At 42.1% G+C, this 26,176-nt stretch overlaps 1 protein-coding gene across 4 annotated transcripts in view; it reads left to right on the forward strand.

Moving 5' to 3' along the window:
- The first annotated feature begins 14,925 nt into the window (after window positions 1–14,925).
- The window catches only part of sulf2a (sulfatase 2a), a 66,265-nt gene continuing 55,014 nt past the window's right edge, over window positions 14,926–26,176 (forward strand). For 3 of the 4 annotated variants that reach the window (XM_041981534.1, XM_041981537.1, XM_041981536.1), the window contains exon 1: window positions 25,796–25,918. The gene's annotated coding sequence lies outside the window, so the exon portion shown is untranslated. Of the gene's footprint in view, window positions 14,955–16,837; window positions 16,920–25,795; window positions 25,919–26,176 lie in introns of those variants that run through there. The other variant, XM_041981535.1, reaches the window with a different exon arrangement.

Consider the following 26,176-nt stretch of genomic DNA (forward strand, 5'->3'; position numbering starts at 1 on the left):
CAAGTGAGCGAGCTGGAGAATGAGAAAATGAGAAGGAGAGACAGCATTGATTCTATTCTTTAGGGCCTTAAAGACATGTTTCCCTCAGATGTTGGCTCTTCTTCAGATGCTAATGGTTCACTCTTATTCCCAAGCTGTGCCTTAGCATAACAATGCAGTGGAAGTGAAAGAGCTAAACCTCTGCTTTCTTTAAGAAGCCAAAGCTGGGGCTTTTCTCGTGGACTAATGCCCCTCTCCCTCTTTGTGCTCCTGCTGAAAAGCCTGTGGAACGCAAAGGGAAGGTGATCACAGAGTTTGCTGAAAATGAGACTGAAACAACACATGTGCCTGGACTGAAAATGCATCGGTGAAGTCACTGAGCACCAGGAGAAATGACCAAATATAGAGCCGTGAGCTGGCTGGCCATGAGCCAGAGCGCTCACTCTCTAACAGTAATTTTTAATTTTTTTATCAGCTTTTAAAGCTGTGCTAAATTATGTTTGTTGGAAGACTCCAGCCCAAATGTTATGGCTGTGTGTCCTGTGCTGACTCCTAGATGACAGAGTCCCATCCGAAAATCAGTTTGGAGCCTGAAGGGGATTTGGATGAACAGCATTTTGACCTTGATGAGGCCCTGATAGATACGGCCATAAAGCCCAGATAACCTCTGACAACAAACACAGAACATATGTTTTTTTTTTCCTCATCGTTTATCAGGGAGAATGACTGGGATGATATGTAAATGACGTGCAGGACACATAGATACAGTAGGTCGAACTGGCTGTGGAGAGACGAGATGACTTGAACTTATCCATGTTTGTACAGAGTCAAAGTTACCGTTCTTCATGTGTGTCACTTAGAGATCTGCTTTTCTGTAAAAGGTGTCCAATGTGGTTTCTGGATTGACTTACCTTTTGATCATTTAATGAGCTAAAGATGCACAAAAAATATCTGAAAATGTAAGTAATTCAAACTTTAGCTGCTACCCAAATTGCGAGGTTTTAACCCGCTGATACCTCCAATGCTCTCCATCTTTTCCCTTCATCCTTGCAGCTCTGCTTCAACCCCCTCTCATCTCCTCTCTGTCTCTTTCCTTTATGCAGATGAGCAGTTGGTCCAGGTGCAAAGCAGAGAGGAAGTTAGCACCTCCTCAGCACAGCAACACTCTATTTACATGCAAAACACTGGGCTAAGTCAGAGATGTGTGAACACAGGTGTGTGTGGGAGCGGGACATGGTGGGGATGTTGTTGCTGGAGCCACTAATCTGTTTGTCCTGACGTACTCTGTATTTGCTCTTATGCTGCTGAATGGCAGTATTGTGTAATTAGATGCTTTGTGGAGACACATTTTGATTTTCTATTGTAGGACTCTGCAGAAGAAGCAGCTGGAAATATGCCTCGTACAAGCGAACACAAAGCCTGCATTCGCTTGTGCTGAACTGAGCTTTTTGTGCTCTCTCATTTGTGTGCGTATATATTTGTGTAGGTTGAGAGGAAGTCGTGGTGGCACCCAATGTCATTTGAAGCGTAGCGCCTGGCGCCACAGCATGGGGAACATCACTCCCTGGTGCCAGCCTCATTTTTATAAGCGCTCCGTAAATGACACACAGCTGGCGGCATTGAGACAGCTGTCACTGCCGTCACTACGCCCTAATCTATCTCTCTCTTTTTCCCTCTTTTTCCCTCCTGTCTCACACTCTGGTGTTCAACTGGGCTGCCTCCCTTCCTCCTCCCTTCTCCCTCCCTTCAGGGTCCAGACTTCGTGGAGCCGAAGCTGCAAAAATGCACTTCCTGCAACTGGTGCTCACTTCCTTTTCTTTTTGTAGGACTTCCTGTGCTGCCTCTGTGATCAAGCCGGCCAGTGCTGACTCTCTGGGAGAGACTTCCTGATGCACAGACAGCTGGGGAGATAATTCACCCTTTCTGCTTTTGTCAGGACTTTTTTTCCTCTTCTTCTGTGCATCCAGAGGTCTTCCGCCCCTTCTTTACTCTTTTTCCATTTTCTCTTCTATGCTGCAGGTTTATGTTGATAGGATCCATAGCGAATCCAGTCCCTAAGAGATGGGTCATCCTCTGAGAGAGCAGACCTATGAAGGAAATAAACTTAACAGATATAATACAACCTTATGATACCACAGCATGGTGCAAAAACACAATTCATACCTGCTGATTTGGAGAAAATATCAGACAATATAGCACCAGACATGCTTGAGGACTGATGTTCACCTCATCCAGCACCTAACACTCCCCTTTGGCTCAGAGTAGAGGAATGCAGTGGGTGTGGGTAACTGGGCCCGGGTAGCGAGCAGAGACTGGCTCTAGACGGTACGCCAAACCCAAGAACAGGCTTCTGTGGTAGGGCAGACAGGACAAAGCACAGATAGCCTGCAAGGAGGAGGCCTCGTGGGTGAGCAAACACAGGCCTGTAGAGAGAAACAGGCAGCAACAGAAGAAAAATGAGCAAAAGGAGTGAGAGTGGAGGAGGTGTAGGATAAAATATACTTTAGATTTAAATGCTTCTCTTGGTGTATCCCATCTTGCAACACATCACCTGTCACAAGCTTTATCACAGCTTCTATTGCAACACTCTTATTCTGGGAGGTCATGTGTTGTGAAAATGGGAACAAACAGGCTTACTACCTCTTCTTTCTCTCTAGCATATGCTCGCCTTATGCTGCTTCTTTTCTTTATGTCCATCTGGCCACCTGAACCACTGGTGACAGCAGGGTGGCAGGCCTGGGGTCCGGCCAGAAGAGAGAGGGCAGGGAACAAAACTATCCTGGAGACAGAGTCCTGGTTCACGGGGTCTAGCAAACCTGACCTGAAGGAAGGCTGCAGTCTAGTATACCATCTCAGCATCTCTTTGTATGAAGGCCAAACTGCAAGAATCTCCTTTCAACCAGAGGGATGTGGCTCACAGATGGGCTTCGTAGAGATTCAGTGAGTGTTAGCACCCTTGGCTTTATGTTTTGGACAAATGGGTTTGGTGTGTTGCTCATTTGTTTGCACGGCTGTCCTCACACATTTGAGGTTCTTGCAGGAAGCAACCTGGCAGGGACAATAAACAAGTGTTGTTTCACCTGAGAGTTCAATATGTGGTCAAACAAGCTCAAGGGATACCTGTTAAAGTATGATTTATTTAGCCTGATAGTATGCGTGTCTAGAACTTGAGCTATGCAAACAGATGATACTTATCAGTGAAGGTTCCTTGGAGAGCCAGCAGCACTTTGTGGCAGCCTCTGACAGCTCCATATTCCTTCTACAACTAATAAAAACCAGGAGTAGTGACCCAATTTCCATTTCCATCCAATGAGCTTTTTTAGGACTCATCCTTCAGGATGGAAGGAGAACTGAGCATAAAGCTGACTCCTGCGTTCTGAGAGCATCCAGTTTGTCCATGTGCTGGCACTGGTGTGCATGACCCGGCCTGGCCAGCTGAGTGACAAGAGAACACTGCAGCCTTTCCCACTGCTGCTGGGCTCAGCAGCACTCAGGAGCTCCACATGGCAACAGACTGAGTACACACACAGGAAGAGGTGACATCTGAAATAGCAAAAGCTGCAACAGTTTGTTTGTCCTCTTTAAACTGCTGAAAGTTGTGTGTGCATTAGAACCCCTGAGCTTCTAATTATTCAAGAACAACTGCCAATAATACCCCAACTTTTAAATTCATGATGAATTAAACATTAAACTTCTGTAGAAGACTTCCAATTCCAGTTTGTTCATCATGTCTTTGACACTGTCTGTACAAATATATCTGCCTGGGACAAAAACGGCATGTTTTGACAAGATAAAAAAATGCCAGCTGGCCTAATTATCTAAAAAAGAAACGATAAAGTACTCATCATCCATAGTATCTTTTTTGTTGTTGTTGCTTAAAATCATCATGATAATGAATTCAAACACTTGCAAAGTATTAAACAACTTAACCCGAATGTTTTTTCATATAAAAGGAGATGCTTTAGAAAAGCCCAGGGATGAATGTGTAATGAGCTTGAAATAACCTAAACCCTTTTTTTTCTCCCTTTTTCTCTTCTCTGTGTCCTCCTTCCCTCCTCCCCTCCCTGTCCTTTTTTCTCCTCTTTTGGGAAACATGCCTTTCCCAGCTGCACAGCCCCCACAGCGCGAGGCCAGGCCAGGAGCACAGCTGGCCAGACTTGGTGGAGCCAGTCGACAGGCGCATGGAGCGCAGCCCGCCCAGGGCCCGCTTCCTCCGCAAACATGCCCAGGTGTGGGGCCTCCGAGCTGGGCTTCTGATCTCCACCAAACAGCACTATGTGTGTGTGTGTGTGTGTGTGTGCAGGGATGAGGGATCAAGAAGGCAAAATGGAGGGGAGGAGGAGGGGAGTGGGTTGTCATGGGGTAAAAGGGGGTGTCCCTGTTGAAGCTGTGTCAACAATGTGTGCTAATGTGTGTGATTGTGTGCATCTGTATCTGCATGTGTTTGTGTTTCGGGAAGTGAGGGGTCATCCCTGAGGGAGACAGTGGGCAAAAACAATTACTGCAGCATTGTAGCTAAATTGTGTCTGAATTGTTCGTCCCTGCCCACAGCTGGCCAGTGCCAAGAGACAGAAGCACCGAGTGGGGACGTAATTACTCTGCAGTTGCTCATTTGCATCACTGCTTATTAGCATATAACAGAAAATAAATGATCACCTGCAGAATGAGTACTTACTTGTACCGATCTCAGAAAGCTGTTAGATCTGATTCTGTGGATATTACATGCAGATTACTGATTACTTTCTACCTTTATGAGGAATTAAACCAGCAGCACAACTGAGAACTTTCTGTTGAGACCAAATTCCATGTTGTGCATGTTAAGGTGTGGTTTTAACACACTTAAACAGAAACACTCACGAAAGCATCTTGCACAGGCCACAGAGCTCGCCCGAGAAACTTCTCCATAACTCACTTCATAAATCATGGCTCAAATGTACGCTTAACCAATTTCAGATTGCATCGTAACAGTAACATTACCTGTGGCTGAGTTGAAATGCAACCCCCCGAATTTGCTCCTCTATCCCTTTATTTTACTGCGTTACAACTGACAGTGACCTCACACTGGCCTGGTTGACATCCAACCCAAGCATTTAACTTTATAACCAAATTCCAGCATGCACGCACGTCTTCAAATGCACGCACACACACACACACACACATAGCAAATGCTTCCTCGTGCTGCACCAGATGAAACACAATGTAACAGGAGGCGTATGAGCTGGGGTCAGATCAGATAAGGCAAGGCCAGACAGCCTCAGATAAGCTCTTTGAACGGCTCTATCTGCAACGTCAGGGAGACGTTCTCCCCTCCAGCCGTTTCACATGATTACTACTAGCCAAGTGACTTCTATTGGCTTGTTTGTGGCCTAGCCCTGCTACTAATTAACTGGGAGAGCCCAGGGCCCTCTGACTGACTGTCTTCTCTCAGGATTGCTCATGCATGCATGCTAACTGAGACTTGTGGAAATACACACACATAGACACAGAGACGCCTAACTTGCAGACCCCCAAGAGGATCTGAGATGGTGTATGTGGCCCTCTTGTGGTGCAAAATGATGGCTATAGGGAAAAGTGAATACCTTTAGTTTGTGGGTTTGTCTGTCTTAAAAGAGTTTCCTTGAATGCAAAAGGTCAGTTGCAAAAACAACTTTCCAGGAGCATTTTATTTAAACAGTTGAAGCTCACGAAGTGAGCTGTAAAACCTAAACACAATTACAACTGAAGATAAACGCAGAAGATCTAAATTGTCACATTGAAATTATGGACTTTATAGAAATAGATGGCTTAGAAATAACTAAAAGCAAAAAGAAGTCTAGTTGCCTTTGATTCAAGCTCTTAGGATCACCTGGTAAAATTTTAAGGGCCTCTAAATAAGGACTATGATAATTTTATCACATTAAAACTAGTCATATATATCTATTATTGATGTATATTTTCCCCGAGTGAACCCTATTGCATCTACATTTTTCTGAAGCAGCTCAGAACAAACCGAACCAGAGTTTGGTCTTCCAGTTGAAAGGGAGAGGATCTTAAGCTGGTTGCACACTGCAATCAAAATCTTAAATGCTGCTTTTTAAGAGATTATTTACACGCACATGGATGAGAATGGTACATGTTTTCCCATGACATTTTATTTTCCTAACCCTAACCAAGCTTTAACCCAACCAAATCTGCCAGCAAGTGAGAGAAAAGAGAAGTTTGAAACCAAACAAAGTGTACAATAATTCTACTACCCGGAGAGATCACTGCATCCCAAAATGTGTGTATTTCACAAATGTGGAAACAGTTCTAAGCAACAGCCATAATTTGATTCAGGTCAATTAGCAGGTTTTGAACTTGAGAGAAGGAGGGCTTCATTTGTCCTGACGGTTAGACAACAAAGCCTGAAACCACTGTTCTGCTGTATAAACGTTTCCCAGGTGACATCTTGAAATTGCCACTTTCTGTTGCACTAACAGTGAATATAATATAAATGTACACTTCAAATTCAGAGACTGTGAGGCTCCCCTACGACGAAGCATGCACTTTGTTTACTGCTTTTTGTGGGAGAATGACGATTTGTTTTAATACAAAGCCAGAAAATTTTCCCTGACTCAGAAAAAGTGGAAGGAAAACTATAAACCTTCTTTAACCTGCTGTATCTTGGAATTTGGCAATCAGTCTCACTGTACTCATGTATTTGGGTCTTCTACGCCTCATTATCTAATGTAAGCTCCTGATGACAGTTCGGTCAAGAGGTCTGTGCTGTGTTTTAGCAGTACTCTCCTCCCTCGGTGGAAGAGGTTAAAGCTCAGTTAACCTCATATGTCCAGGAGAATTCCTACGATCATCAGCTGTTATTTGAGGGTCCTTGGCTTGATACTGGGAGAGAAGAAACACAGAGCAACTCAATGTAGATGTTTGAACAACTACTAAGTGCAAGCACACACTCATATAGCCTGAGGAATGGGGTGTGTGACCGATGTTGCAAGTAGTATCCCACAATGAGTATGGAGAGGTATGTTTAAGAGGATCAGCTGGGACTTGTGTGTATGAGACTGTGTGAATAGGTGTATTTGTGTGTTTATCTTACTATGTTTGTGTCCACTTATTGGGCCAAAATCAGTGGCTTGCTCACCTGTTCACACACCCACAGCTGACAGAAGGGGAAGCGGCCTGGTCCACAGTCACGGCTGAGTGACACACATGCAAACAGACCTACACACTAACCCCTCCCCTCTCCCTTCAGCTCACCTGTTTGTTCAGAGGATGTCTGCAGCCTGATCAACCTAAACCCACCTCCAAAGTTTCTACCTGTTCAAACAGCCGAGTGTTGACTTTAACACGTTGAACAATAGCTTGGTATTGGTTGGAAACACACACACATACACAGGCCTCCTCCTCTTGTGCTTTTACTGCTACCGTGGGTTTGGATGCATTTAACGCTCACAGTGAAAGATTGTGTTTCCCCTTTAAAATAGCACCCTCTGGCCTGACAAAGTACAATAAGAAATCTGGTTTTAAGTGCATGTTTGCGGTCTGCATTGCTTGCTATATATGGGCTCGGCTTCTCGGTCCAACATCTAATTATGTGTTGAGCGCTGATGGGAAAGGATTACCGACACACACACTCACATTCAGGAGGAATCTGTAATTGTGAGAATGTACTCTGTGAATATTGGACTAGATGTAAAGTTTGAGAAGCAGCAGCTATTGAAGGAATCCCCTGGTGCCAGAGAGACTAGAGAGCAGAGTTGTGGTGGAGCTAAATGAGGATGGAGACACATTCCTCTCTGATCTATATGCAGCCGTACGCTGGTGGGCATCATCTGTGTTTTGCAGAACACCTACACACTCGTAAACACGCACATAAAAACAAGAGTCAGAGAAGGTGTACATGGAAAAGAGCGGTAACCTTTTAAACCTTTCCGTCTCATATATGCAGAGAGGGAGGCTGTTATAGGCGTAACGCAGCACAACGGCCTCAGCGGCGTCCGTCTGTCGCTGGCCGGTCTGTTATGGGGGTCCGGGCGGAGGGGGTTTTGTGGCTGCGGTGCTGCCTGAGGCCTGGCTGGGCTGATTTACAGGCGGCGTGGGGACATGTGCCGGGGATACTCCCAGAGCAGCCTGGTGGGGGCCAGAACAGCCACACTGCTGCTGCCTGCACATCTGGAGTCTAGACTGAGTGGCTCTGCCGAGCGCCTCACTCCCTCCCTTCTTCCACATTCATCCATCCATCCCTCTGCCTCAGCTGCCCCCCCACTCCAAACTCAGTCTCATCCACTGTTTGTGTAGCTGCCATGGCTCCACTGAAATTTAAGATCAACTCTCACTTTTTCCTGCCTCCCACTCACTTTCCTTCACCCCTTTCTCTAACTTTCTCTCCTTTCTCCTCCTTCACCTCCAACAAGTCTGATGAAGGACAAAATAGTCAGAAAAGGAAGGAGTGCACATCGTGGAGCGCATGTGGAAGATATCATAGAGCAGATTGTTATTCCATTGGCTCTGCAAGCCAAGTGTTCACAGGGGGACCCCTCTCGGGGTCTTCCAACCAATTGAAGATCAGGCTCCTGAGTCAAAGTGTGGTCATATAAACACATTGGCTCTGACATACATAATAAACAGCTGTGATAAACACGATAGCTCACCCTCTCTCTCACACACAGCCTGGTTTTAATGGTGGCTCCTGTTGGTTTCTGTCAGGACAAATGTTCCTTGTTCTGTTGATGACCTGGTAAAGATGAAGACCACCATCTGATCTTACACTCCTTCTCTACCTTCTTACTTCAAACATAAACACAGACATCTCCTCTCACTACTAATTTTCTTCATCCATCACTCTTTGTGTGGACACACACATTCTTGGTTTACAATCTTTGTAAGGTTTCTCCACTGACGCTGCTTATTATCCAGATATTGGACCCCACTAATATATTTAAATAAACCCACATAATTTGACACAAATGGAGAATCCTATTGCAGGTGTTTCCGTTTTACTTTAATAGCTTTCTCTTGTATACATCCCATAAGGGCAAACTTATTAGCTTTGCATGTGAGAACATAATGTGTAAACAGAGACATATGTGTTATCTCTCGTTACATTGACATGATGGATGAAGCTCTCACATTCATGGGATAAATACTGTATGTTCTGGTTGTCTGGATGGTCTTGAGGGAAAATTTGAAGCTAACTGGGACACAAATTGTTATGCAAATTATGATTTGTTCCTGACGCTGGCTGTTTTAAATCTTAGGCTTGGCTCTCTCCGGTAAACAGCATGGTTCTGGGTTTCCTGTTGGTGCACAATCCCTTTTAAACAGTGGAAAGTTTCAGCAAAGACAACTTCTGTCAAAGAACTGAGAGGCAGACGTCAACGTGATTTAGGGGCATCTTTGTTTCTTTCCATTTCCTACTGCTGTGTTCCCCCTGTTGGATTCACGCTGTGCTGTACATTGCACTATGCATGCTGTGTTGAACTGTGGTGTTGACAGGTCAAAGGTGACTATATGATACTCTCCAACAAGGTTTGAACTGACTGCCGCCTGCCTCCCTTCCCCTTAAAATGGAACAAATTATGCAGCCAACTGGGTAAAACAATGTAATATTTAATTTACCAAGATGTGTAGAAAGAAACGAGTGCAGATTGCATCTGGGTGGGTGTTTGCCTTCTCTGGAAGCCATTAGAAGAAATTGTTTTCCTGGCCTACTCTCTTTCTCACGTTTCACTGACGTTGAACCTTGCACATCCTCTCGCCACCTGTATCAGCTCCGGTTCCCACCCTTGCTTTTTGTCGCAGGACAGATACAGAGGGCGAGAGATTGGAGAAAGACACCAGATACAACAGAGGAAGGGAGTTATGTATGAAAGACAAAGAGAACAAGAAGTCCCAAGTGCTTGGTGTGACCTCAGCTCTTCAGATTACAGGTGCAAACCGTTGGCAGGGCTCTCACCTGTGTCAAGGCCACGGGGCTTGAGTATCTCCCATGACAAAAGTCAAAGACACGTTTTGCTGCTGTGTGAGAGCCATGCTGCTTATAAGTTCTCGTCAAGTGCCAAGTTGACCCTCATAAAAAAAAACTATACTTTCAATGACTTACAGAGTTTGCAGTGGTCCAAATATATGCTTATTTTCCCCCATTGACAGTAATGAATAACCCTGAATGCCAAGCAGTGTACTATAAAGCAAACTTGGGCCTTATTCAAGGCTAAGTGTTGAATCAAATTGTCCCAGTGAGACTCATATATATTGCACAATGCTCGTGTGTAAGCCCAGAAGAGAGGATAATAGCTTTGCTTTTCAACTCATGAGTCTGAGAGCTGAAGAAGTTTTCTTTCTGTTTGCACAATGAAACACCAACCAACCGTCAGGTTTGGGTGTGTGTGTGTGTGTGTTTATGTGTGTGTGTGGTTTTTGGTGTGTTGAGACCCGCAGATTGGCACAACATTGTCTGTGAATCATCAAGCTTACTTAGGCATCACCATTGTCAACACAGGTCTGTCCAGCACCCCACTGGGAGAGGCTCAGCAGCCGCGGTGGTGCATGTGGGCTGGTATTAGCTGTGTTTGTATTCAGACACTTCAGCAAACACAGGCTTAACTCAGGTATGAAGGAAAGCGATCCAACTGCTGCTGAAGGTGAAAAGTGGTGCTATGATCTGATTCTGATACTGTGATGAAGGGAAATGTGAAGAGAAGTAATTATAAAGTGATGATGAACAATAATTCCTGCCTCTAGTTTGATAAACCAAGACCAACCAGTTTAAGAAAAAATTCTAAGAAATTCAAAAAGTGTAAAGAAAAGGAATGTATGTAAACCAATACAACTAAATAAGTACATACAGCTATACTTGTAAATTTATATGAATGCAGAGGTATGTTTGAGTATATGCACATGTGTATGAGTATGCAGAAATACAAATGTATATGTAGGTATATGTTTATGGGCACATGCATGGGTGTATGTATATGTGCTAAAAATATATATCTGCATATGCAGGTATACGAGTATAAACATATTGACAGGTACATGACTACTGCATACATACATGCCTATATTTATTTTTTCTGTATTTATTTTTTCTTAAAAAATGTTTGAAAACTGACAGTTAAGGGATTAATGTAACAACTGTAAGGAAGATAAAATTATGATTATAAAGGGGGGCATGAATAAATAAGTTTTTACTTCATCCTGCTCCTTTTCGGACTCTCTAGTAACTGATTAATTTGTGTTATTCTTTGTTCAAAATAAAGAGCTATCAGTTAATAAAACTGAACTGTTCAAAGTATTTTTAAAGCTCATCAGTTGACTTGATTTACAACGTTCACTAAGGGTGAATATACACCAGGATAGTCTAGTTCAGTAGGGCATCATTCTTCAGGATTAAGTTTCTGTTCACGCTGCACGACTCAAGTGAATCGGACCTTTTAAATAACATGTTCCACTTTCCTACCAGAGTCTGTGCTGCACCAAAGCTTACTGACGGAGACAACGAGACACACAACAAAGAAGAAAACTTGTTCATCTATTGGTTGATGCAGAACAACTTTCTTGTACATAACAGCTAAAAATAGAATAGAATAGAATAGAAATACTTTATTAGGCCCTTCGGAGAGCCCTCAGTGAAATTTGGGAGCTGCAGCTGATCCTAGCAGCCTTGGATTGATTAGATTTCTGTTCAGTTTTTCCCAAAAACTCAGACACATGATCATCACATGTGGCCCACAAGGACACTGCCATAAAGAAGGCTTCCAGTATCAGGACTACAGCTGGCCCACAGGAGACTTGCCTTAATCTAAGCCAGGCTGGCAACTGACATCTGGTCCACTTCTGGCCCACACAACACTTACCAGTGCCGTAACTGAGCCATAAGTGCCTAAAGCAGCCTGGATAGTCGGTGTTATTTGAGATTGTGCATCAGAGCAGGATGCCAGAAAAGACTAAAAGCAATAAAATTTGTTTTGGGGTTTTCATTTTCTCTTGCTTGAGGAGATTTATAACGTACTAAGGAAGGATGAGGCAACGAATAAAAAATAAATATGGCTAGTGAAACATATGTAACTGTTAAAAAAAACAAAACCTTGGTACCCTTCTTGGTGTAGTTTTGCTTCAGATTGGCAACCATTACCATTTCTATGGCAACACATAATGCACTGGCATCTCTGTCAACAAAGGTGAGTCACATGTCCCCGAGTACACCCCTCACATTTTTGCAAATATTTTATTATATCTTTTCATGGGAAAACACTATAAAGGTGAAATTTTGACATACAGAATGGTCAAAGTTTAGTTTCTATAGTTTGGTGTTCTGTATATAAAAGTTTCATTTCTATAGTGTTTTCCCATGAAAAGATATAATAAAATATTTGCAAAAATGTGAGGGGTGTACTCACTTCTGTGAGATACTATATATCTATATATATATATATATATATATATATATATATATATATATAAACATGATAAACTAATATAGTTTATGTAAACTAATATTTTGTTAAACAATCCTTCGAGGCAATCGCTGCAATCAGACTTCCACACCTGCTGCTCATAAGCAAAATGCTCTAATTTGTCAGGGACAGTTTTGTTAATTTTCAACTTAATTCAATTCAAAAGCAATGTCTTATTTAACTAAATGATAATTTAACTTTTCAAGATCCAGAAGATATTTTAAATCTACATACGTGTATATTTCCACTTGTGTGAAGTAATCCTGACCACCTGAACAGACTCTGTTCTAATCAAACTGAAGTAAGATCTGTTAGGTCAGAAAGATGGATAACATAGAACAAGTTATCCTCCTGCCTTGTAAATGTTTACATTTAAACAAACAAAACTTAAACCTCACCTGGACACATTACAGATTACAGTTTCTTTTATGAGAATATTACAGCTAATGTTATTTTCATATTTGCTAAATTCATCCCACAGGCCACATTGGACCCTATGGCGGGCCGGTTTTGGCCGTAGTCGTATGTTTGATACCCATACTGTAGACCTTTTATACCCCACAAACAGCTGTATAGTGTGACGCTGGCTGAAAGACAAAAACCTTGCATGTTTTGTCCTCTCTGAAGACATTTTTCCACAATATGAATATTCTGGTTGCTCCTCCATCTCACTTTGCAGTGTGAAACATTAACACCCAAAATAGCATTAGATTTTCAAGCTGTAGATTTACTTTGCTTTTAGTGGGTATTTGGAAGATTTTAGAACCGATTTTAATTACAAAGCCCGTGTCTGGCTACATTTGTGGGATTAAAATGTTTAAACCTGGTGCCAGAATATGATCCTGTAAAAAAAAAAAACTACCCTCAAAGCTGTTTTTACCTGATCAGAGGTTGTCGAATGATGAAGTTAAATGAAAATGAGTGGTGTCAGCATCATGTCCCGTCAGGTACGACCACACCAGAACAGTTTTGTTTTTATAGCACTCGCTCCACTGGGCCATGTCAGAACAGATCAAGTGTGCATGTGTGCTGGTGTCTGCCAGACAGTCGTAGCGACTGTGTAAAGTGCTTTTCAGTGCATCAGCTCAGGCTGTAAACAGCTCCAGTGTGTTAACTTGGTTTGCAACAAACTGCCTTAACAGGGCTTTTTACGGCTGTGTTATGACGTTGTGAATGTTCTGCTGTCTGCAGGTGGCACTTAACCTTTCACTCAACTTTCCTCACTCCCCCCTCTCTTTCACTCATGGTTAGTCTAATCTTACAGTTGATTCACGCCGCTCAGCACGTGAAGTGAAACAATCTGGCCACTATCCATCATCCAGCTGTTGCTGCCATCTGTGATCACACCAAACCTTTGTCACATTCTCTGTAAGGCCTGTAATAACAGCTCTGTTGGTGATGACAAAAACAATTCTCAGAGAAACATTTAAAGAGATCATGGGATGTTCTGTCTGGCTGGAGCCTGCTGTTTATACATATACGCTATCTTCTTGAGAAAGCTGACAACCATCACAGATAATGAAGATGTCATTTGCTCTTCACAGTGATGGTAAATTTAGAAGAAATCGGGCTTTTAAGATGAGCCGTGTAGCATGGATGAGATGCTATTTGTGTGTATGAGGCCTCTCCTCCAGGAGCTCAGGCCTCTGGGAAATAATGAAAAATAAACACAGAGCCTTGATGTTGACTCAGGGAGAAGAGATCCACAGGTTATTACCGCACTCCTCTTTTCCTGCTCTCCTTTGGCTGCTGGATGAGTTTATGTAAGCTAAGCAGATCCCCCTCCTCCTACCCCTCCAAACATACACTTTGGCCTCCAGGGCAATGGAGATGCCGTCATATCTCATTTACACCTATTATTATGCAGCTGTAAGGGAGAGTAGGATACAAGTCTTTGTAATCTCACATTTCTCATCTGAGGTTCGGTTCATCTAATTTCTTGTCTAAATAAATAATAAAAAGAAGCATTACTGAATCTAAATGTGACCAATTTAGATTGTAAAGCAACTCTTTGGAAGCAAAACCCTACACTCCACCATCCCGAAGCCGAGATCTGACAGTTGAATGACTTTCCTGATTTGTGTTCTTGATCTTAATATGTCTACCTAAGAAATCTGTAAAGGTGACTCTTCTTTGGTGTGTTCAGGTGACACTGGTACATTACATTGTGTAATAAAACAAAGCACCAAAAACTGCAGAGAACATGCTGAGTCTGGATGATTGAAGCTGTTTTGAGCTATGATGCTAGCATAGATTTAAATGTATTTGTCAGCTTCATATTGTATAAAATATACAAAGAGGATTATGGAAAAACACTTCTAAGAAGGGTAATGAAAGGCCAACGCTACCCCATCAAACTTAAATAAGTCAATCACACAACCTAGTACGGAAACAAAAGCAAGGACTCACTTTTCAACAACATTTGTGGTAAAAATGACGCATTTCCTTTTGAACTGCTTGTAGAAAACACAGCAGGTAAGACGTTCATGGTTAGACTTGTACCCGGGAAGATGGCGAGCTGATGGCGCCATCTTGTGTGTCAGAAAGGTATCTAAAGATGCTCGAAAATGTCAGTGTTTATTTAATTAACTTTTCCACTTGATATTTCATGACAAATGTAAAATGTTTTGATCTTTTTGTAATCAGTTTTTATACCAGCTTTTGCGCCTAACAGAACGACAATCGCTGATACAACTTCCGTTGGGCTAAAACCTTTCCTTCTCCATGATAGCATCTAGACTGGTAGCCAACCGCAACACGACGCTGCGTTAACTGTGTTGAACAGCGAATACTTATTTATACAAGTTATAGCTCCTAAAACATGTTTTGAAAATGTTATGGTATAGACTGGGGGTAGACGTTCTAATAGTCGTTAAAAAAGGCCTTTTTCAGAGCAAACATCCTGAGAAGTCGTAGCAAGTAATGAACAGGTGTAATAATGATAACAGCATCCCTCTCATTGTTGTGCCCTCCGCTGTTGCGTTAACTTGGGTAGCGCTGAGACCTCATTATTAACATTATTAATTACACCTGTGGTTTTTCTGGTTGTCAGGCGGTTTGATGTAGAAAAGTAGTCGGAAGGTGTCGCTGCGAAACCGATAACTCGGGACTAAAAAAAGGGTTTAAGTAGGCCTACTCCGCAGCAGACATGTCCAGTTTTGGTTTGTTTAATTCATGATTTAGAAAATCCGGATGCCACTTATTATGTCAAAAATATTTTAAAATGTTCTCACCCCCTAGACAAAACAAACAAACGTTTTGCATTTGAGCGGACTAAACTTTTATAGTTTATAGTGCAGGACATGACAGAAAGAAATTTCTCCAAAATTCCCTTAAATGGATCTGCTTAAGCCATTTAAAAAAGTCAGACAATGCTATATTATCAGTGTTTAATTATGCTACAAATCAGATATGTTTAAAGGACAGTTGGAGATTATAATCAACCAGGTTCAGCTTCATTAGCTCATTCTGCAATCAACAAAACCCTCATCAAAAAGGCACATATTAGTAAGAGACAAAATAGAAGCAAGAGATGGAAAAATAAGAGATAAAAGACCAAAAATAGATAATATGAGTTTGAACAAAATTTGCAATTAATGTAAATCAGAAAAAGGGGACAAAGAGAAACAAAACTATCTAAATGGGACACAAAACAACCATAAAAACAGACACCTGAAAGACACAGCTGGAGACAAAAGAGAAACCTATTGCAGCTGCATTGTTTGCCATTGTTTCTCTATTTCAGTTTAGGTTTTATGTTTTTGTCTCCAGTAGGATAAATGAGGGTCTTTTTTACATGTCTTCTATGTATCTGAGGGCATGTTTGAGTCCATTGGGATTTACAAGAGCCTGTTAATTGCATCGTCACAAACAGCAGGTTTGTGAAAAATTATGCAAAACTCCTGATGCAAAACTGTGTGAGGGTAACATCTGCTGCCATTGGGGGAGGTGGGAATGGGACTGTCTACCTACCACTGGTTTAAGCAACGTCTATGCAATTTATTATAGTCACAAGTAATGAATTCAAGTGTCTGTGCTTGTGGGTTTGTTCCATGGTGGGGAACACGTTCATCAGTCTGTAAGGCTGTGGATTTGATATTAATTGTCTGCGAGTGATGTTTGGAGATTCAATAGGCTGAATGAATTATAGATGATTTGTCCTGGAAAATTTACCCCTTATCTCTGAACAGAACATTAGAGCTGATCAGCCTTCTTCCAGACTGCCCTGAGACATCCGGCCATGGAGAGACAGAACAGTGTTTGTCATAAAATACTCCCAAATTTTCTCTGATCTTCTGCATCCACCTCACCATGTCCGTCACACAGGCACACCCCCATTCAGCTCAGCCAGCGGTTTGGTGTATTTGGGATATTTGTGTCTCAGTGCAGCTGTCACAGAAAGGTCATTGTGAATTATTTTCTGTTTGTAGATGTCAGAGAGGAAGCTCTACCTGACCGAGGTCTTAACCAGAGAGAAACAAAGGGAAGCTGTTGGACTCATCCACAAACAAGGTAGGTATGAATAAATAACACATTACAGCTGAAAGAGGAATTCAGACTCTTTTTCTAAGTAACGGAAGCAATTCTGCCATAGAAATGTTCTCACACAAATTCATGTGTGTTTTAGAGTTTGATTACTTCAAGGTCTTGTTAGGCAATTTATCACATTTTTTAGTTAAAAGCTAGAGCTGTCAGATAAATTGTGTAAAAATTCTAAACATATAAAAACAGTGCTTTGATTTAAATAACAGTTTTTGATTATGGACCCTTAACAGAGGTAGGCAGGCTAAAGCTAAGATGTGCTGTTAGCCGGCTAAATATTGTGTTTGTGCTGCACTCTCCCTTCTTTCCAAGGATATTGGATACCTGTCAATCAAAAGGACATGCCCCTAAATATGCCGACTTTCAAGATTAAATAACATCCAAATAGATGAGTTATCACCCCCCTCACAGTTGTCATGAAGGTAAACTTGACTTATTAATCCTAAAATTGATTTTTGTACCAGGCTTTAAACTGTTGTTTTAAACTGAAATGTTTATTTCTGCTGTAAAGTTGGTCTTTTTAACGTGGGAGTCTATGGGGATTTGCTCTGTTTTGAAGCCAGCCCCTAGTGGATGAGGGGGGAACTGCAGTTTTTTGCACTTCCTCATAGCCTTCACATTTTACTGCCAGAGGTTGCCGCTTGCTTGGGACATATGGCTGTAAGAGTGGCTGATATAATGTGGGGCTTAACCATGCAGAATTCTGTATGTTAAAACCAGAGTTTAGTAGTGTACTCTGTAGTGGATTGGCTGCCGTCTGTCATAACTCTTTATCCATTTTATTTCCTTGTTTATTTGGATGGGACAGTGCACATTAACACACAACGTAGTGCCTTAAATATGCCAGATTTAGCAAGATGCCAATTTCCATCTACAGTCCCAGAAAAAGTGCACACAAAAATAACATCGATAACACCATAATCAATACGATGATATTAAAAATTTCAATAAAAAAAACTCAATATTACTTTGGTTGAACCTGCCTTAAAGTGCATCATAAACTATGATAACATGCTATTACGAGAAAAAATAACTATTTCTTTAAAGTAGTTTTTCTTTAAGATGTGGCTAGAGTAAGGCTTGGTTTGTGTGATCATTTGAATTCTGGCTTGCAACAATAATAAAACAAGTGTTCCAGCATGTCCGAATGTTTCTTAATCAGACACCTGACATGGCCCAGAACCATCTATAGAGTTACCGGTAACATCAACTTAATGATGCATGAATGTTGAACGCATGCCAAAAGCTTTTTTCCTCATCCAAATAAATTTAATTTAATTCTTGCAGTTATAAAGTGATGGCTTCTTTGTATTTAACTTGTTCTAAGCATATGTATATTGTAGATATTGCCAACTACTGGATTACTGAAATCTAATTATGTGCATCACATCCCTCAGCAGTCTCTTGTTCAGTCATATTCATTCACATCATCTTTGCAGCAGATTTCTCCGTCCGTCCGTCCGTCCGTCTGTCCGTCTGTGCTCTTTCCTTGCTGACTTTGTGTGTCTCCTCTGAGTGCTTTAAAGCCATATTGTGGTTTGAAGTCTCTCTGCTTCTAATGAGCCAATTGTTCTTGTGTTTTGTTCCCCTTGGGAAGCGTTGTGAAGCTAACAACATTCTGCTTGCAACCATTTTAAAACATATTCACTGCACCGGGGAGGGATAGAGGCCAGCAAAACAATAATGCCTTGGAGCGTGTACAAAATGAAAAATGTGTTAATGACAGCAACACCAGCAAAGTGACAGCACATTCTTTTCCTGTCAATTACAGCTTGGTTATTTAAAAGCAATTTGCAACTCCCTGCAGAGTAAAAAGTGCAGCGTCTTCCAGGCCTTACTTTGTGTTCGTGTGATGCTTTCATTAGATTTTCTGTGTCTTAGTTTGTCATGCAGAAGAAATGTTAAGGTTAGTGATAAGTCACAGTAATGCATCCAGGTCCTGTTCACATGAAAACAAAGAAAAATATCTATTTGGAGGTTTTGTGTGTGTGTGTGTTTCTCTCTATGTGCACATGTTACCAGGGGTATTGATACAGTTGGCATTCAAGGTTCTGATTAATAGCCATGGCATTTGGCTGCTCTCAGTAAATGCCATATCTCGTGCCGAGTGCTTGGTTAATGGATGTCTGCTTATTTTAGGCCTCACATTGCCCCTCTCTTTCTTTGGTCCCTTTCTCTCCTCTGGTCCCATGCTTTCCCGTCCATTTCATGAAAGGTTAGCTGTGCTCAATCAGCAGAAATAGACTCACAAGTGGACCTCTCCCATGCAGCTCACATCTCCATGTTCTTGATAGTTTTGTCCAGAGTGGGTTTGCCACACAAAGGCTCAGCTTGCTTTCTATTTCTGTCAGCACTGGTTCAAATCAAGATTCAGCTTGACTCTTTTATTATCAGTTAATGTAGCATGTTAGGATCAGAGCTGACGTAGAGCTCTACCTTCTACTGTGTATACCCCCTAACAACCAATTTCAGTTTGTCTCTATATCTTAAGAAAGGACAGATATGAAGAATTAGCTCCAGTCCTCCAGTGAATTAGTTTGCTCTATCTTAATGAGGTTTGTCATGTCAGAGGGAGCAGTTCAGAGTGTACATGCTGAAAAGACTTCATTGGAAGTAAAGCTTCAAAAGTACCTTCTTTCTCCAGCTCTAATTCCACTACTACCACACAATTACCCCGATACACAATTATATCTTGTCACCTCCAAATGGGAATGGAGGACCCAGCAGAGGGGAAATCATTCTGGTCTTTTCTCTTTTCTTTTTTTTTTCCAGCCTTTTGAAAACTAATTCTAAAATCTAATTAACTGCAGAAAAACATGTCACCAGTCACCAGCCATGCAAATAGCTCCATAGAATTTCATTCTGGATGATGTGAGTTTAGATAGAAAGATTACTCAGCCATGTCTGAGTTGAGACAAACAGGAAGGGATGATCCTGGTAATTTCATGTTCTGTGTTTGACTTCAGATGGCTCATTAAAGGGCGAGATGTCAGCCGGCCGGACAGAAAGATGGACAGCTGCGTTTCTTTGATGGCTTTTCCTCTGCGCCGGCTGCATCAGCACTTTTCTGGCTTTTGCGTCGCTTGTTTATGGGCTGTTTCAGGGATCCATGGAGAAGTGGCCACAAGGCTGCGGTGGAGAAAACAAAAAACAAGCCTGGATGCAGTGGGGATGGAAAGAAGAATGCTTTGTCAAAACAGCCGGCTGTGCAGGTGTCGTCCTGCTGCAGCCGGCTGGTGCCAGTGTTTGTATCAGCTCATGCAAACACAGGACTTCCTATCAACTGTTCTGTCTATAACTAAACTACTAAACTACTAAACTTAAACTAGTCTCATTTAATATGTCTAATCAAGGAAAATGTGAAAGTATTTGTAATGATTCAGGAGCACTTAGTTATTGTTGCATGTATAAATATGCACACACGTTTTAAGAAAGCTTCTCTGCAGTGGTGACCTTTTCTTGTGAAATCAGTCTTTACAGGAGGCTCATCAGGAGCCCTCCTCACATCCTGGCAGCCCCTGGTTGCCTGCCAGGGAGTGTTTGTTTGCAGACACAGAGCCATACAAAAAGAGGCAAGGTCCACTCTGTTGCAAACAAGTAATTAATTATTGAGCACACCAAACACGATTCCTTGCTAATCGACATCACCGTTTAAAACCTCTTGATTTATAATTCAGGCGCTCTCTTGGTCTAGTGGGTATTAAGAGGCTCAACTCGAAGGGCACTTGAATCTTCAGGCCCCTCGAGTGCAGGGCACCTTCAGTACCGCTGTGCTCCAGGAGTATAATACATGTGCCTACACCAAGCATGCACATCTCGAAATTTCACGTCTTCGTTTATGGTTCTGCTTTGCTGTCCTCATAATGTTATGAAACTGAATAATAAATTGATTTGTGCCAAAACACTGGGGTGCCGTGTTAGACAACCCATGAGCACTTCTTATTTAATATGTGTGGCAGATACTACTGAGTGCTGTACATTAGCATGCAAATAACATGGTGTTAGAGGAGTTTTAGTTAATTAGCTGGGGATGTGACGCTGGCTGTGGCCCATAGCGGCTTCTGTTCTTGGGGACCACAGGGGGGTATGGGGGGGCTGCTCTTTGATCCGTGAATCCCACGGTCTGGCAGAAGTTCCACCGCCCCTGTAATGCTGTCTCACATGGACAGATGGGAACCACATCTGTGAGTGTTGGTTTATTTCTGTGACAGTTCCAGTTAGCCTGAAAGATCTTTTACAGGCAGCTTTGAAGCGGTCGTGTTAAACTAACTCATGAAGAACGAACATTGGTAGTTTATGTTGCATATCTTCATAAGAAATCTTTTTTCTTTTGAAGCATAGAGAGAAATGGAGAAAAATGTGTTTTCTTTCTGGCTTCAGAAACATGTGTTTAGAACATGGAGGTATGTCCATATGGGCAGACAAATAATGAGATATTAATCTAACATTAACCAACTTTTCTAATCAGATTAGTTTTTTTTTGCTCCTGTTTCTTTTTTTGTTTCTTTTTGTGTTTTTTTTCCTGTATTCCACCCAGACTTGAGTACACTCCCCCTGCTGGCTAATGATCACTCAACATGGGCTCTTTTCGTTAGCTTGGCAGGGTGTTCCAGTTCAGTGTAATTGTTCTGTGCTGATGCACCATGTTGTAATGTTGTCAGGCCTCTGTTTTGGCAGGAAGAGTACACAAGAAATCGACAAAGTGTACCGTTTTGTATTAACAAGAAATTAAAGAGGCGGCAAGAGACATCATTCAAGCTACAGCTTGTCATCTAAGCTTGTTCTTAGGGGGCATTGGCAGTCCATGATTGACACTTTATGAGTTTTTAAAAGTGGATGTGGTTTTAATTGTGCTTTTTTTGGGTGGTAATAGAGGCTTTTAGCCGATTTTTTTTCACTTAATGTGGTATGCTACATGCTAAGATTGGTGCTTCCTGGCATGCACATAGACTGTTTATTCTGCATGCACCAGGACTGAGCCATTTCCTCCAGATGTAGGCCTTGTTTAGCAAACCTGGTAGAGCAGGCATCATATACGCAGTAGTGGTAACTGTTCCTCAGCTCAGGTACAATTTCTGGCTTTCAGCTGCTTGTCACCCCCTGGTCCATAAAGATCCCCCGATCCATAAAATCATTTTTAAAGAAAAGCACAGCAATTCCTTTGATTTGACGGCATCAGGTGTACTATGAAATAAACTAAATAATGAACTAAATAAGCAGTGAAAACCTAGAACCATCAAACACAGAGATCAGGCCAACATAGTGTGACTCGTGTGCAGCAGCATCACTGATTTCTATTGGATGCTGTTTGTAAATGAAACCCAATTTAATTTTCATATTGCTAAACGTTGCATAATTTCACTGCAGGATTTTTATGATATAACTCAGAATGATCAGCATTAGATATTCTGGGAAGACACTTCCCAGCAACATTCACACTGCACATAAATAAAAACTTTTTTTTCCATATGTTACGTATATCAGATTTTTATTTTTTATTTATTTTTTTTGTTGAAAAAGGACAAATCTCATATTTACAAACCAGACTCAGTCCGCCTTTTATGTCGTCCTGACTCCGATCCATACCTGATGCAGGATTGGAGTCTAGTGTTAAGACCAGCTGTGTGAACATAACCCTATCCTACATTTTAAGAATTGGGGGCCGTGAGGAACCTATGCATTACATAGAGTGGCATTGACTCAAAAAAGGTAGAGAAGCACTGCTCTAATACAACAAAAAAGACAAAGCCTCAGTTATTCTATTTAATACTTTACTGCAGCATTTCTATTCAGACTTTCTTCAGTCTTCTTTTCAAAATTGTGTGCCAGTCATGAACAAATACTGACATCACCTCAAGATAAGGACGCCACAGCTGGAGAGCAGTGGCCGCTCATAATACACGTCTGAACTATTTCTATTTTCAGTCGAAGCATGTGATATGACGATGACAGCAGGGGTGAAATAAATTAGACATTAGACATGACAGGACGATGTGTGGTTTGCATCATTGGTGGGATGTGGTGATATCAGAGAAAGTAGTCCGGGAGCAATGAGCACAGCTGGAGAATGTGCTTGTAATTAGCTAAGAAAGCTGTCCTCTGGACATATGTTTAATCCTCTGATGATTGTGTGAGTCTGAGCAATTTTCCTAATACACAATGAAGACATGTTTGTGGTTTGTCTGAGTCTATGCAAGCTTAGCAGGAGGTACAGATTGGTGTAATGTAGGTGTTTGCCTAAAGCAATACGCTCAGACTTTACCTGCAGTAGCCTCTGTTCTGTTTTCAGACCTAATGTTTCATACTATGAGGACTTCTCTTATCCTCAATTCTATCAATTCTGCAACCTTGAGTCTTTACATTTTCAGCCTGTGGGTTTTCTCCTTTGTCTCCCTCTCTCATTTCTTTTTACTAGCTCTGTTTCTCAGCATAATGTAGCCATGGTGACATACACATCCAACCAGGGATTTAACAGAAAGAACAGAGAGCTGAAGGGAAGTCAGCCTTGAACCAACTGGCCCATCCCACTGATATAACAGGAGCAAGACTCAGAGATAGAGAGCTGGTGAATAGAGGAAAGTGAGGTGGTCCTTCCTTCTTCACGCAGCCAGCTGACAGAGGATATTTTTATCAGCCTGGCACACAGTGTAGAAAAGAAACAAATTCATTTGTAACAGCGTACTCCCAGCCAAGGACAAGATCTCAGCATGATAGAACATAGCTGTCTTTCTGTGCTATCAGAAGTGAAATCATTCATTTTTATTTATGCACCTGCCCTGGCATTATCATGCAACGTTGTGCACAAGACCTTGCCCACTTTGTATTCAGTGAAGCAGAAAACAGAGAAGCAGAATGTACTTCCCAAGGTCTGGATTGAACCTGTGGCATTTAAAATGTGGATGTACTTTCTGACAACATGCATACATTTGTCTTACTTTTTTTCTTTTTAAGTCTTTATTTGTCTTCCTCATATTTTATCAGTGTGTTTTTTACTCACCTCTGTGGGAAGAATCTAGTGAGGCTGAGCTCACAAGTTCTGCTTCTCATACACTGATTTGATGGACGATGCATCTGTTGATCTGCATTAAACCTAATTAGAAGTCAGCAGGATGACACAGCTTAAGGGTGCGTGAGAGGGAGTAAGAGAGCACCAGCATGAATAAACCATGTGCTTAAGTGGTGTCACTGGGCTGCTGTGTTGGCATGTCGGCATCGCTCAGAAAAAAGCATGACATTCTCCGGAGTATTGTCTGTAATCCAGCATGTAAGAGCTGCTGGATGACGCCTTTATAGAAGCAGCCCCATGAGACATTAGACCCAAAATATCATTCGATATATTGGATAAATTAATAATTTTCCAAGAGGTACATTCTTTTTTAAAAATGAGTATTAAAACAGCTTAATGCATTGTTATAAGGACTCATGGTTCCAATAGGTTTGAATGACAATGTTTTTGTCGTCTTTTACAGGATTACACTTGAATCCACATGATGTTAGAGCAGGAAATATAATTTTCTTTATCCTCAAATGCCAAGCAAATCCCCTGCTCTGAATAATTTCCTTTGCGTCTGCACGGAACAGTCATAGCCAGAAAAATGCTGTTTGATTTTCTCAAAACAGCACGGTTTCATCTCTTTGCAGTGACACAAATAGCCTGGTGTGCCAACCTGACAGACAGATGATCCATTGCAGACACTGTAATTGAAAACACTGAGAGGGGGTGGACAATTAATCTTTCTGTCTCTCATGTCTTCAAATTTCCACGGAGAAATACCTCAAAATGCAGATAATAGATAAGAGTGTTATTGATTAGATGGGGTGGGAGGAGAGGCAACGAGGTGCAGAGGTTCTCCATCACTAATCTTTCTGTCTGTGACTGCATCTAAATAACCTGCAGAGAGGGATAAACAGGCGCATCCATCATGGGATGGCTGGTGCAGACAGAGATGGATGCCTCCACCTTCTGCCACCTTTCGGCGCACCTCTCCTTCCTGGTCAGGGATAGAAAGTGACACCTGCACTCAGGAGAAACTCACTGAGAGGATGCCTTCTTAAAACCTGCTGTGATGGAGGCACTCTGCCCTCTGTCTTCCATCTCTTTGTCTACTTGAGTTTGCAGACAGATCCTGTTTCTTTTGAAAGAAACTGGCTTTGTGTGTGCATGTTTATGCGTGTACATGTGTGCATGTCAGTGTGTAAAGTCACCCATTTATGTGTTTAGGTCTGTGTATAAATTGATTAGGGTGCAAGTTTCTTTTCTATCTGCATGCTCATGCACTGTGAGCCAGTGAGCAGGGGTGCCCATGCCAGCTCTGTTCAAAGGCGCCAGCCTGATAGATACGGTGTGTGTGCCAGTTCTGTGCCTTCGCTCCTCAACTCTGCAGCGTGAAGATTGATCCTTCGTTCCCTCCCATTCCTTTCTCCCGTCTCCTCTGTGTGCCTCTGCTTTAATGAGACTGTGAATAGGTGAAGCTCACAGGCTCCAACAGATGGCCAGAACTGCCCTGGGTCACTGTCTTGTGCACACACAGGGTCACACACACACACCTTTGTACGTTTGTTCATGAATGAACACCTAGAGAGAGAGGGAAGGGGGTAGAGGGAAAAGAACATATGAAAAGGAAAAGAAAATAAGAAGCAATGCAGATGAAGAAAGGCTAAAACTGAGATGCATGAAGGGACATGCAGCGAGAATATATTCAAACAAGAGGAGGACAAAAACGCAGCTGAAAAGGGAGTGAGAGCAAAATTGAATTGTAGATTGAGGGGAGCCTCTCTCCTCCCTCTTTCCCTCCCTCTTTTATTTATCTCATGTGAAACCACGCCTCCCTCCTTTCACTTGTCAGTGCATCTATAACAGGGAGCTGTCTGCACCGGGCTGTGTGGGGGGTGAGACTAGCTCCTCACTCTGACCGGACCGGATCTGAACAGACCAGGCAGGACTGGATGGTGTTTGGCTTCTCAAACAGGTGTGTGTTGAATTTATATTCATGCATAAATGTCTGTAATACATGACGGAGGGCAGCATGTGTATCCCTCAGAATTCATCCATTCGATCCTCCGCAAGGCTTGCTTTCAGAGTAGCATATCTAGAAGGTACAGTGCTGGAGCTTTGCCCTAGTTTACACTTGAATGCTCTGATCCAGTCTGTTCGCCTCTGAGATTTATGCATGTTGCTAACGGCACTGTTCATCAGGGTAAGAGAGAAGAGACCTTTCATTCAGCGG

The sequence above is a fragment of the Melanotaenia boesemani genome, chromosome 3 (assembly GCF_017639745.1).
Source record: "Melanotaenia boesemani isolate fMelBoe1 chromosome 3, fMelBoe1.pri, whole genome shotgun sequence".
NCBI lineage: Eukaryota > Metazoa > Chordata > Actinopteri > Atheriniformes > Melanotaeniidae > Melanotaenia > Melanotaenia boesemani.